Genomic DNA, 15246 nt, shown 5'->3' with positions numbered 1-15246 from the left:
TGTATATATAAATGTATCTAAGAGGGTAGTAGTGACCCCTATGAGGGTCATTTGGGAAGGAAGGGGGTATACAGTGACCCCTGAGAGGGTCATTGGGATGCAGTGAAAGAATGTTATCCATTTGTAATAGCTGAGTAGATTGGGATGTGTTATTCTTTGAAGACAGTTAAGGGAGGATTGAAGGATATAAAACAATGTACGACTTGACAAAATTGATTAAAACTCATTAATTGTAAAAAAGAAAAGAAAGTTAAACGTTTTAAGGTCAACATGCAAGCAAGCATTTACAATCTCCATGTATTAATTGATTAATTACAACTACAGTATATTGACATAAGTAAACCCTGCGCATAGAGTTACACTGGTGGTTTCACGTATCAGTACATGTATGGAGAAAAACATTCAAATGTTCATCATAAATATTACTGAATTTCGCATACTTAAGTGTAATTAGATCCTATCAGTTCACCATGACAGCCATTATCATGCACAAATGACATAATTTGATACAATAAAACTCATTAACATTTAAATTTAAAATTAATGGTAATCTGACTATTTGAGTCAACATAAAGAAGACTGTCAAAACTTACAGCTTTTATTGCACTTAATTAATATGCTAGAAATTTGGACAATAGTCACATATGCTGAAACTGCAACAAGCTATTAAAAGACATGTGGTTAATCCAAAATGACACATTTAATTGTTGTTTATCATCCTCAAAGGCAAGGAATAATGTATAGTATCAGGGTCAACAAGAAAGGACTTTTGAAACCTTCAAAACAACTAATATTTTTATTCGGGGGGAAATAGGTACTGTAAGTTTAAATATACAAAACAGCTAATGTCACACCACACACCCCCCTGCACCAAGCTTTCTGATAAAAATTGTAGCTTGTTGCTTCCAACAATTGTTCACACACTAACTCTACAACAAAACTACTGTACCAACATGTCAAAGGTTATTCAAATGGAGTTGAATATACTGTAAACGAAAGTAAAGAGCAGCTGAACACCATATCTTGAGTATCATTTAAAATCTCAAGAATAGATCATTTCCTTTCTGTGTAAGAAATAAAATATTAACATACTGTTGTAATATTAACTAAGTACAACAGTAGAGGTGATTTCACATCAGAATATAAGGGACATAAAAAATAAAAAATTCTGACTATTATTAATATTAATATTATTATTTTTATTATTATTATTATTTTTGATTATCATCATTATTATTATCATTATTATTTTATAATTATTATGTATTATTATTATTATATTATTATTATTATGTAAAAAGAAAATAGACATACTTCCCCCCCCCCCCCCGCCACGCCCCAACATGTATGTAACAATCTGAAAATTATTTCCGATTCCTCATCTTGAAAATTTGTCCGCTTGGACTGACTAACCTCAAAAGATGGCTATCAACCTTATCAATGACAATTATAACTATATAAAGACAGTAACACTCATGAACACAGTTATGTTAATCATCAACTACAGACTAAACTAACGTTTTGACAAACATTGCACATTAAACATAGTAACTACTGTGTTTTCATGTCATTTTTTAATATCACCTTCATGCTACAGTCATAGTCATTCATTGTTGCCGCCTTTTGAGTACCTTACCATCAAGGTTGTCCTTTGTCTAATATTCAAGAAATTTTCTCCCTTTTTTTTCTTTATTCAGCTTCTTCATCTTTATTTAAGAGGTAGTTTTATAAGAAATACAAACACACTAGAAATGCACAGCATGAGACAAAGAACGAAGCTATAGCAACTCAATGGGGCCCCTCAAAAGGACATTTTCAAGAAGGCAAACTCGTTTTGTTACACAGGGTTTTCAGCATCAAAACACCAGGTATAACTCTTAATACCTTAATATATGCAAATGTAGTCGGAGAGAATTTGAATTTATTATTTGTCAGTCTAGATTCCCGAAAATAAAAAGCGGGCTGGTTAGAAATCTTGTCTCGTTGCTGGCTTATTCAGTTATGGTGTATGTATGTGCGTGCGTGCGTGCGTGCGTGCGTGCGTGCGTGCGTGCGTATGTGCGTGCGTGCATGCATGTATCTGTATCGAAAAACAAATGTTTTGAAGACTGACATTGAGAGAAATTGTTTGGATGCAAATTTGTTTGGAACATTGTTAAAAGAGTATTAAGGTGTTTCTACAGTCTGCTGGTAATATAGAAAAAATAAAATCATAATATGCAATTTTTTGATATAAGTGTAACCAATCCGGTTTTAGTTTGCAATATGACATCATAATTTCCAACCGTGCAAAGAAGAAGAGTCATTGACCGATCATGGATGGGTCATTGAAGATGGACTGTCTTTAAAAGGAAATATCAGTTCATTCTATACATGGTAGAATGAAAGTGCTGTGGTCGTGTGGAGATAGGTAAGCAAGGAGGCTAAGTAATTACACAAACATATGTTGTTACACTTGTTTCACTGCATGTTCCATATACTGTACCTCAAAGGAGACATCTAAGGAGTCAATACTCTATACTTGTCGTTTAAATTTCTAGCAATTATTACCTATGGTCATCTTAATGGATATATGTGTTACTACTAGAGACATGTTGAAAATTAAGCATCGTTAGTGCGTGTACGAGTTGGTGCTTAGCAGCTAATGTCCTTATACTCATAGCTATCAATTGGGAGATATCTTAAGAAGATATATGAGTTTGTAGCATTCTTGGAACAATGCAGTTTAAAGCTTGGTTGGGTAGATGGGAGAGTGCATGTTTCCAGGGGAGACAGGTAAGTGCGGAATGAAAGAGAAAAGCATATAAGAAAGAAAAGCTCAACTCAAGATGTAAAATATTAATTTTATAGTCGATTATGACTTTTGTATGTAAAAACTCATGACTAGAACAGCTGGAAAGCATTAAACAGATCCCTTAAAACATCAACTCAGATAATTAGAGAAAATTAATATGTCTATTCTTCCAATGTATATTAAAATATATATATATATATATATATATATATATACATACAAGTACGATCCTCTGGTGAAGAACCCAAAATGAGTTCATAGATAAAATGTAGGTGGACCTCATGTTGATTGATTGCCGTATGCATTGCCAAACAGAATATTGTTAAAATGTAAAATTAGAGTTTGTTTCTTTATAACCGTAGAATAGGTCATAGCAAAACGTGAGATTGACACCCTTAACCTCTGCCAAAATGGCAAAGAAGATAGAAAGAAACTGACTAGAAGAGAAGAAGAAGTAGACTGATTACACGCCGATGGCATCCCCAAAAAAAAAAAAGAGAATAAAAGAAGGGAAAATGATAAGGATTATCCAAATGTCATCTTGAGTAGGAAGCCTATAGTTACCATGTTATGACAGTATTTCTTTATGACTTATGGAAATTTTACTTTTTCCCTTTCTGTTTATATCTTTATAAAAATAAATTTCTTCTCTCCTTCCCTTGTGTACTAATCCCCTTACATCTATCTCTTTGTGTTCACCATGCTCAACCTGTCTGTATTCTGTGCATGTTTTTGTCCCTTCTGTTAATGTTACTTGTCATTTAGCCTCTGAAGAAGATCCTGCTAGGATCGAAACGTCAGGCCAACTTACTTTTACACATTCTCTTACACAGGCTCTCTAGTGGATAAGCAGTTTGCTAGCAATTTTATTTTATTTTGTTTATATCTTTAATAGAGGATAGTGTAAACGATTTAAAAGCTAAATGTAAAACTGCACACACAAGTTTAAGACCTAGTTCTAAGGCACATGCTTTACCTTGCAACATGGAACATATATTACAGCCCAAAATATTTTAAAAATTACACTTGAAAAGCTGTGTGCATCGTGCATGTTGGTTTTGTAATATCTTTGCACCATTCTAACAAAGTCACCTCTGAAGATACTGTCCTGCTTCAGAGATCATAACCCTCAAACTAAATGTTACGGGTAAACCTCCACAAGACATATTATCCACCTTGGGAAATGGTAGATTTGGAAGGAGGAGGGCGGTGACGTCGGAGAGAGCCATAGGGGATGCAGTGCAAGAATGTTACCAATAAGCTAGAGGTATAGAACGGATGGGCAAGGAAAGGAAACAGGAAAAGTGACGAACGCTGTAAATACCTCCAAAGGACATATTATTCAAAGCTACAGGTAAGTTAAAGGTATGCTGTATTGGCCCAAAATATGCTAGATATTTCAAATATGGTCACCTTGGTCAAAATTCTTAAACTGTTTTCATTACAACCGTTGAGGAAGTTTTCCTCACTGGGACATTCAGTCATCTTGTGTGTTCCTTAACAATGTCTGAGAACAATTTGGAGAGTAAAGACCTCCAGGAAAGTACTTTTCGAAAACTTCTAGCAATTATAGCGTGCTACTGACTACCTTTAAGTGCGCATTTCCCCCTTCCTAAACCCCTCCTCCCTTGGTCTACCCCCATCCATCCCCTTAGGCCTAACCCCCAGTCCTATACCCAGGGTTAGTTTCTTGCTTCAAGTATGCTTCGTTCTTCACCCTTATATATATATATATATATATATATATATATATATATAAATATATATATATATATATACATATATATATATATATACTAGTAACATTCTCTGGTGAAGAACCCAAAATGAGTTCATAGATAAAATGAAGGTGGACCTCATGTTGATTGATTGCCGTATGCATTGCCAAACAGAATAATGTTAAAATATAAAATTAGAGTTGTTTCTTTATAACCGTAGAATAGGTCAGAGCAAAACGTGAGATTGACACCCTTAACCTCTGCCAAAATGGCAAAGAAGAAAATAAGAAACTGAACAGTAGAGGAGAAGAAGTAGACTGATTACATGCCCAAAGCATTCGAAAAAAAAAAAAAGAAAGAAAGAAGGGAAAACGATAAGGATTAAACTGTATGTCATCTTGTGTGGGAAGCCTATAGTTACAGTGTTATGACAGTATATCTTTATGACTTATGGAATTTGGCTTTTTCTCTTTCTGTTTATATCTTTAATTGAGGATATTGTAAACGATTTAAAAGCCAAATGTAAAACTGCACACACAAGTTTAAGACCTAGTTCTAAGGCACATGCTTTACCTTGCAACATGGAACATATATTACAGCCCAAAATATTTTAAAAATTACACTTGAAAAGCTGTGTGGCATCGTGCATGTTGGTTTTGTAATATCTTTGCACCATTCTGACAAAGTCACCTCTGAAGTTACTGTCCTGCTTCAGAGATCATAACCCTCAAACTCCATGTTACGGGTAAACCTCCACAAGACATATTATCCACCTTGGGAAATGGTAGATTTGGAAGGAGGAGGGCGGTGACGTCGGAGAGAGCCATAGGGGATGCAGTGCAAGAATGTTACCAATAAGCTAGAGGTATAGAACGGATGGGCAAGGAAAGGAAACAGGAAAAGTGACGAACGCTGTAAATACCTCCAAAGGACATATTATTCAAAGCTACTGTACAGGTAAGTTAAAGGTATGCTGTATTGGCCCAAAATATGCTAGATATTTCAAATATGGTCAAAATTCTTAAACTGTTTATATTACAACCGTTAAGGAAGTTTTCCTTACTGGGACATTCAGTCATCTTGTGTATTCCTTAACAATGTCTGAGAACAATTTGGAGAGTAAAGAACTCCAGGAAAGCACTTTTCGAAAACTTCTAGCAATTATAGCGTGCTATAATTTGGGGCCTATACTGACTACCTATAAATCCCCATTACTCCCTCCCTAAACCCCTCCTCCCCTTGGCCTACCCCTATCCATCTCCTTTAGCCTAATCTCCAATCCTATTCCCAGGGTTAGTTCCTTGCTTTAAATATGCTATATTCTTCAACCACAACCAACATCACTTTTAACACCAGAACAATTTACTAGCTTTACGGCATAGAGTATCATTCAGAAACAAGGCCGTAATTATTACACGCCACAGAGAAAAACGTTCTTAGCCAACGTATCATGGTTATTTCCTACTTTCTATTTATTTTCCCTGTTTCAGTCGTCTCCTTGTGACTCGTTCGACGAAAATACAGTCGTTTTAGTTCCGGGGCAAGAGGAATCTCTCATCTCATTATTTTTCAATTAACAACTCATGAGTGAACATCCTGCAGCCTTCCAAGGGAAGCTTAGGATTTATTCAATTCTTAAATCAAACTACCTCCTTTAACAGCTATAGAATTCACTGTCTACTGTACTTTCCATCCAATTTAGCAAATTGCAGAAGAAAAACTTTGGGGACATTTTCATTTTGAGGTTGACTGCCTCGAGCAACATTCGCGGAAATCGATAACTGTCTGTTTTTAAGCGATTGGTTTTTTTTTTTCTTCTTTTCTTCTCCCCTCTTTATCTCTCTCTCTCTTTTCTTTCCTTCTTCTTTTTTTCTTTTATTATTTCTCTCTGTGAGGCCTATGTAAGTGTTTTATCCAAAAGTAGGGACTCATTAACAGCGAAATAGAAAGATCAAGTTTTACTGGGCATCAGCTCTGTGGAGTGCAATTTATCACTTCAAGGAAACAATATAAGCATCTGGTATGGCATGGGAGAACCATGTTACAAGCTGATGAGGAGGATCAAGACCGGAGGGATAAAGTACAGGACGTACAGATGTCTATACAGTATATATGTACTATGTAGTGTATCTTCAAAGTGCTGACTTTTATGTTGTGTGTGTTTATTTGTATATGTATATATGTATATGTATTTGTATATATTAGTATATATATATATATATATATATACATATATAATACATATATATATACAAATACATATATATATACATATACAAATACATATACAAATACATACAAATACATATACATATATTTATATAGATATTTATATAGATATATACTAAATTGTTAGGTCTCAAGTCTCGACAGGTTTTAATCATCAGCTACAAAGTGACGTGGGAGCAGATCTTGCCAATAGAAAGCAGACATCTATAATACAAGATAGTGCTGATAATATATCCCCTTGTCTAGGGAGCCTAGATTCCTTTCTTTGTCTGACGATTAACAAAGGTCTGATTCCCTGTGAAGGTAGCTTTGCTTGTGTTGTATAAATTAAATGCTATACGTACTATATTGTCAGGTTTGTCTAAAATCATCAATTTCATGATACCTTTCCCCCCCCCCCTCCCCCACCGAAAAAAATCTCAGTTAACCTTTCAAAAGACCTGAAATATCCTACAAGTTTTATGTAAACAACCTACAACACTTTCAATTGGCTCAGATATATACCTATATATCAACTGTATACAGACCTCGCATTTATATCAAACGCCTTCAGGTAACTGGACACTGTGTGTGCTATTTTTGATTAACAACACCATTGGAGTTTTTATGCTTCTTCAAGGGATACCTGTCTGACAATTTAAGATCTTTTGGAAAATGAAGTGCACTATTATAGGAGCATGTGGACTCATTTTGGAACAAAAAATATGCAAAATTATGCCCAATACTGCAGCCCCCCTCCCTCCCCATCCCATCCCACCCTGGCTAGGCTATTGGCCTCTCTGTACTGAAGTCAATCTCGTAAAGTACACATCTGAGCCACTCGCCATATGACAATATTGATGAATTTCTTAACGCAGCAAAAACGAGGGAAAAATCTTAACAAGGCAGGCCTCACAAAGCAGCAGCTGCCACCTAATATACTCATGCGTAACCAGGCAAAATGAAGTTAGTAAATCAAGCAATGCCTCTTTAATACATCATGGTAGTCTCTGTAGTTCCATTCATCATCCATCCGCGGATCATAACACAGTACCTGCGCGGAGACCTCTGAAGCACGAAATGAAAAAAAACTAAGTGCAGTCACTGTATTTCTAGGGAGTGTGCATTAACTTTCGATGTATTGCGCATTTACTAGCTAAGCTAGTTAAGTCTGGCTTACCCACAATCCTTCACACCCATTGATGAGTTTGATAATCAATCTTAGCAGTTGATTGACCACTATGATGCCATCAGCTTGTATTAGATCCAGGTAAATCATCAAATTAAAGGGTAAGTCTGAAAGTATGCCACGTCAAATTCATCCACTGAAATGATTTCGTACCAATTACAAGATTGTACATACGTACGTACAGTATCAACTTTTCTAGCCGAGCCAGATTTAACCCATTTTGTATAATTCGTTAGAGTAATTGTTGAAAACGTCTTGAGATGAACCGAGAACTAAGAGGAAAGAAATAACAATTTGGGACTTTCGGGAGACAAAAGCTGAAGGCAAGATGACGGTCAAAGATATTTCAATAAGACTTTTGGATGTTACATGTAAAAGTACTACTTTTGCAAGGAAAACCTCTTTAGGGAAAACATGATTATTATAATCACTAATCCCGAAAATAAATGGTAAGCAAAAGGCAAGATGCTTGGTGACTCCTTGCCACATTTTATTTGACCTCAATGAATAGCTAAAAATGTTGCTTTAACTTAATTAAGGGAGACCTTATTTATCACGGTGTATACCAGGGTTTAAGACTTATGTCACCTCAGATGGCCATTCACCCGCTAGGAGAAACAATTATGTCGTTTTACTAAAGTGGATCCCCCACAAGTATATCATCATTACTTTCTGAGATATCTTTGTTAACAAGCCAAGGCATCACAGACACACACACGCACATCCTCGCCATCACATAGATTTCAAAATTTGCATTCAGCAAGGAACCAAAAAAGCTCCTTAATATTGACACACATAAAAGGTTAAAAGCAGTTGACTGCAAAATGAATTTTAAATTTAATGTGCCAGTAATGTTAGCCAGATATAATAACTGATTCTTACAGTAAACTCTTCTCATCAGAGCTCAATTCATGTTGCTTCGCTCTTTCAATATTCACTGTCCTATTGATCCCACTTCAGACAACAACTACTGTTGTTCCCATGGTACTAATGATCAATGGATGAGGGACATCTAAAGGTTTTGTTTGTTGTGATCAATCTGTTTGTCCAAAATGAGACATGTCTTAGAAAGGTGAGAGGGAAATAGATATTACATAGATTTTCTATTTTTTGTTCAGGTAGAGTTTCTACTTATAAGCTGACTGAGACGTTTCCCTTGTTTGTTTTTCCTTGGATTTCTTCACCTTGTTATAGTCAACTCTTTGAAAAGTATCGGAAAGTGTTACAACATACTGTTTCATGGCATCGTTGAATTTTTGACCTGAATAACTGTTACCGATCAAAACGTTAAAATGACTACACAAGCCAGTGGGTTAAGGATTCAAGAACGAGATAATATTAGATATTATATTAAAAAAAAGTGGGGGAGGGGAGAAAAATAGAAGAAGAGAAATGAAACCAATAAAGAAACAATTCTAGGTTGAAAAAGTTTCCATATTCTCTACTTCAACTGTTAAAGTACTGCACTTAAGAAAGAATTCCTACATTTTAAACGGACATGACCTTCTTTTTCTCTCTCTTTCCTCCCTTTAATTGATATGAAGAGGCATTTTAAGATTACTCTACAACAGAGGAGAAAACACAAGGCTGCTGCCTCAGATAGTCATCAATTTAATTCACTGATGATGCTCTGTGACTCTGCTCTTCGTTTATTCTTATCTTTAAAGGTCAGAAGAATGGCAGCATCTCTTCCCATCTTTCCCTCTTAATGGTTTGTGTCAACACCGATGACAGCTTGAAACAGAAGAAAAAGCAAATTTGTTAGCAGACCATTTGATGGTTTTGTTTACCCACGGCCGCATATAAACGTCACGCTTATGGTCGAGGCAATTTTGGCATAATGTCTCTCGGAGGGGTAGTAAATATACATGCATGCACTGTTCTCGTATATTTTGGCGATAAAAACCGGTGCAATTTTTTTCATCACTGTGAAAGCCCGAGAACCACTTCAAATTTAAAGCTCAAAGCCTGGTGCATAAATAATGACCTGGTCCTACACAAGGTTAAAGGGAATTTCCGTTTCTTGCAGGATTCACTTTGGTTGGAAGTGATTGAATGCGCAGTTAGAAATAGATTGGCTACATTTTTTCATGTCGAGTCTGATCGGAACCATAAAACTGGCTGGTTTGGGTATTTACGAATTTGCAAGTGCAGATAACAAGCCACACTCAAAACCATGTTAACCACTTCTGAATGGTAGATTTTTAAGAACGAGGGCAGTATAACCTTGAAGTGGGTCATGGGGGAGGACTGTTACCAGTTTGTAATATATACTGTACCGTAGACTTAGTTGATTGTAATGCTTATATGTTAATGAGACAGGTAAGATTGGAATGATGTTAAAACAGCTAATAATACATGACTTTTCTAGTTTCCTCTCATCCATCTATCCTTCCTCCCCCCTCCCGCCCCCTCTTATGCTTTCTCCAAGGTTTAATTAACCCCCTTTCCCTCACTCATCCTCTTCCCAACATGCTCTTATTTCCTTACTAAGTTACGAATAACATATAAGTTAGGAATGATTACAGTTCAATTTGACATTTTTGTTTTCAATATACAATATTTGAATATGAAGCATTGAGTAGTTATAGTTGTAAATGCTAAGTTAATATATATAATATAAATTGTAGCGAGTTGGAAAATCCAGAACAGTGAAAAAAACTTCCATAGCCTGAAAGATGCATATTATACTCTTTAGCTAGTTGAAGGCGAGTCAAACCAAGATTGGTTAGACTTCAATATGTTGTTCAAGGTTTAAGTTTAAATCTACATTCACTACCGTACTTCAAAAGATACCGCTAACTGACCCTAATTCGATCTTCTTCAGAGTAGCGTGTATCTTCCTCAAAAACAATGACATCGCAGATCCAAACAATTAAAACTAAACATGAGCCAAATTCTGCAATTAGTCTTTCTCATTTTGATACCACAGGACAATTATCAGCTCTAATTATTTTGTTTGTTTGTTGTTGTTTTTTTTGTTTTTAACACAGGCCAATTTAATTGCACATTTTTAGAGTCTTGCAATCAGACTACAAACTTACGATGAAGTGACAAAAATTGTCTACCACACTTTACGACACCAAACATCAATTGAGGTCGCAAGAAACTGAATTCTCAGCAGCAACTTCAGTGATGTCACCGCAAACAGTGAACATTCTTTCAAAATGTGATTAAGACTGAGAAAGAATTCAAAGCCACAATCAGCTATTAATATATATATATATATAAAAATGGAAGCTTTCACAGACAAGGTTAAAGAAACCTTTGGCTGACTGTTACCATTTCACCCTGGCTGAAGCCACTGTAATTATGTTATTAACCTACTTTCCCTGGGCACCTTCGGCATAAATGGTGTCTTAAAGAGATGTGTGATCAAAGTTAAAAGTCCTGTGAGGATGCAAGAAAATGATAGGAGAATATTGGAGGAGATTGGTAAGGAAGAATGAAACACCCACTGAGAGAGAGAGAGAGATCTGAGGTGAATAATGAATCATATACGACATCCACTCACACTACTAGAATTAGACAAATGCCTCCCATACAAGATCTTAACTACGTTGAAAGCTCTAACTTGAATTATTTACACTAATTTAGAAAAGCTGAGAACAGATGGATATACAAGAATGACATCTGAGCAAGATTAATTTTCTGCCCCCCAAAAAATTACCTCCTTTTTTTCCCTCTGTTTAAATTCACGTACGGTATGCAGAAGAGAGGTTTCGACAGATAGATCAGTAAGTATACTCAAGAAAAGAAATGAATTATTTTGATAGTTCATGAATTTAGTTTTAGCCCTGCAGTGCTTTGATCAATTATATACTTGACATTTGTCGAACTTTGTTGATCTTTGGGTATTTATTTGTTTTATTCCGTTAACTTTGCAGATTAATAAACCGTCCTATGACAAATTACTCTACGTCGACCGTGACTTCAATTGCCAACGATTCAAGGAACAACATTTTACTTTTAGGTGGATCAAATATGAATATTAAATTAATCAGGAGCAAGGGAAGGTGGGATGTCCACTTTTCCATTTTTTAAAAGTGCTTCAAAAGTGACCACAAATTTAAGGCATGAATTTGAGAAGAATCCTGGCCTTTTCGTTATTAAAAATGTTAACTTTTTCCATTTTTGTCATGCAAAATGTGCTCTTTTGTGATTTTCAAAATGTCCTCTCTGTTGAGATATGAAGAATTTAATATCATATACATACATGCATAGGCGTAGGAGGCGGGGGGGCTGGGGGGGCTGCAGCCCCCCCAACCAAAATTTTTTGTGAAAATTCGGGCAATATGCTGAGAATTTTTCGGGCACCTACTGAGAGCAGAATAATTTGCAATGTGTTTTTCAATTTTTTTTTGTGAAAATTCGGGCAATATGCTGAGAATTTTCGGGCACCAATAATTCTAACCAATATGGAAGGGTAATAACACGAAAAATATAACCAACATTTTTTTGCGCGCTCCGCGCGCGTTCAACATCTTAGTGTGCATATCATATAGGCATTAATCGGTTTATTTGCATGTGATGAAATAACCGTTCAATGTCCATATGATATGCACATTAAGATGTTGAGCGCGCGGAGCGCGCGAAAAATTTCGGTTACATTTTTCGGGCAAGTCGTTACAGCCCCCCCAAATCAAATTAGCCTCCTACGCCTATGCATACATGTATGGTATGTTAAAAAGCTAGAAAAAAAAATTAGAAAGAAAACAGTACTGAAATTGTTCTTGAAAACATTCACGGTTTGTTTCCCCTCATAGCAAGGTCACTTGTCCCACTGCCATTTAACGTTTCTGATCATCTTGCCCGTTCTTCCATCCAGATTGAAACCTTCCCCCCCCCCCCCCCGACCCTGGATGTATAACACTTTGAACCTTAAGATCAACTGAGATGTGACATTGAAATTTTCTTCTGTATCTCTGATATTACTGATTCTCATCAGTTTATACTAAGGATTTTAAAATGAAATAACAACGACAAACGAACACAAATTAATTTCAACACCCTGTTTACTAATTATATTGTAAATTTATCATAATCTTTACTATCAATTTGACCTTTTTATCTTTGCCTTCAAAATTATGATCAAAATTGTTTGATACAGATGTTGTTTGTAGTGATTTGTTTCATAACCAGCATATAAACGACACACTGTAATAACACTGAACTGAACCTAGTATACATTTAACGTAGTAATTAATTTTATTGTAAAATCATCGCTCTATTACTGTACAAACTTTGCTGTTTTGGTCTCTACTCTCTTCAGTATTGAATGGACAGTATTGCCAAGGGGAGAATCACCTTTACCTTGCAAAGGAGGGGGGTTAGCCCCCTAGCAAAAATCAGGGGGATCCCCTCCCACTGGCATACAGCACATCCCCCTCTCGTGACAAAATTTAGCAAAAATATATAGCACCATTTTGCATCTTAAAGCTCCCTCCATCTTACCTACATTTCTCAAAGAGGGGACACTTCTCCCCTCAGATCCCTCCCCTGAATGACTTAACATCTTAGCCTTACCCCTCCCCCCCCCCCTCCAGTCCCACAACAAGAAAGGTGGATCTTGCACCCACAGAATATTGCATAAATGTTAATTCACAACATGGTCTTGTTCACTATTAATTAGTCATTCTCATAATAAGGCTATTGAAGAATATTAAAGGAGTGCTCAGCAAACCTTACCATCACCTTGATTTCATGCAATGAAGATGTAATCAATAAATGACTCCCACAAACACCTTTAAATGCGATCCAATAATGAGGTTTTTACTACAGAATTTAGTAGTGTGTGATATTTTTTTTTCTTTCCTAAGGGTGTCTGTAACGGAAAATACATTGTGTAATCAAAGCTAACAACGTTAATCTAGCAATGACTTGTTTTGCTGCATTTTCAGGAACCTCCTACTGGAGACTTACCATAAATTTGCATAAATTGTAAGGTACTTTAGGATTGGTCAATATATACCATCTATTGTGTTTCAAATAGTTTTGTATACAAACTATATCTTAGCCATACTATAAAGTATTCACAATATATGTGACAATTTACACATACTGACAATTTGTTACATTTGCCTTTGACATTAACAAATAACATCATTATTTCTGTGACTGTTACAAGATGGTTTTGTGTGAAGGAGTTAATTATTCAAAACTTATATTAGGATGTGCCAAGTAATTATCTAAAAGATCCAAGTCTTTCTGACAGGTATATTTATAATTGTGTTTATGGGTCAAGGGTTATTGTTTAAAAACAAAGAAATGTCACAAAATTGTTTAACCATCTGTGTTTTTCCATTTCTCTATATCACATTTCTATTTTAAATAAACTTAAAGAAATCTGCGAACAACTTCTTTTTTTAAATTTTCCGTACATGTATCCTTGTTTTAGGCCCATTTCCATGTGATTTACGGAAATTCTGTATCACTTGAGAGGTATGAGCATACAATTCTGGAGGACTCACTCTAGTAATCTCTACAAATGACTAACACATCACATACTGGAAAGTTGCCACTGGCCTTGCTTAAAGAACTCAGATTTGATTATGAAGTTGATTGTGATAGAATTTTTTGTTGTCACATATGAAACAGAGGCCTCAAAATATATATAATTCATTAGCAATGCTAGTCAATTTTTTTTTTCCAAATCAAGAAAGAAAAGCAAAATAATTTGAAATTTTGCACGCAACCGATTCTTACATGAAACCTCACTGATTGTGACCCTAATGTACAAGTATGGGATTATTTAGTAGGGTGGGGTGTCTCAAAGTTTAGCAATTTGTTGGACGGTTTTGTTGAGAAGAGACAGGTATGAAGAGCCGGAGTAATTTAGTAAACACATTTAACACACCATACATATTACTATTAATATTTTACCAAATTTATATAGCGCTCTTTTCATGCTTAAGCATGTTCAAGAGCACTTTACAATGACAACAAAATGATAAAAGCCTTAAAATATGAATATGAAGAATACAATTGACACAGCTTAAATAAATATACCCTTTCCTGAATTACCCACAGAAATGACAAGTTTGAGTTGATAAAAAATAAAGTTGCACTATTTAGTTACTATCACAGATAACCTGAATATGCAATATTTGTAACTACTGATGACAATTTCCATAACCTAGAAATCTACTTAATACTGTACAGAAACTGGATCTTTGCTAAATGAGAGTTCGTCTTTAAACAGGTCTACTGAAACAATACCAACCTATTTAAAAGAAACCGTCTAAAGGAGAGTGGCTAATAACACCTTACTCTACTTGTCCTGTGTGCACTTTCTTCCTCACCTGGGGTTCGAAACCCAAACACCTTCTTTTTTTTAT

At 35.5% G+C, this 15246-nt stretch overlaps 1 protein-coding gene across 6 annotated transcripts in view; it reads right to left on the bottom strand.

The window, feature by feature from the left end:
* LOC139959060 (uncharacterized) overlaps positions 1–15246 on the bottom strand; it is a 51936-nt gene that overhangs the window by 22536 nt on the left and 14154 nt on the right. The window lies entirely within an intron of this gene.

Source organism: Apostichopus japonicus, chromosome 18 (assembly GCF_037975245.1).
Source record: "Apostichopus japonicus isolate 1M-3 chromosome 18, ASM3797524v1, whole genome shotgun sequence".
Classification (NCBI taxonomy): domain Eukaryota; kingdom Metazoa; phylum Echinodermata; class Holothuroidea; order Aspidochirotida; family Stichopodidae; genus Apostichopus; species Apostichopus japonicus.
Note: the sequence above shows the minus strand (reverse complement) of the source record. Positions and strands in the feature narration are given on the sequence as shown.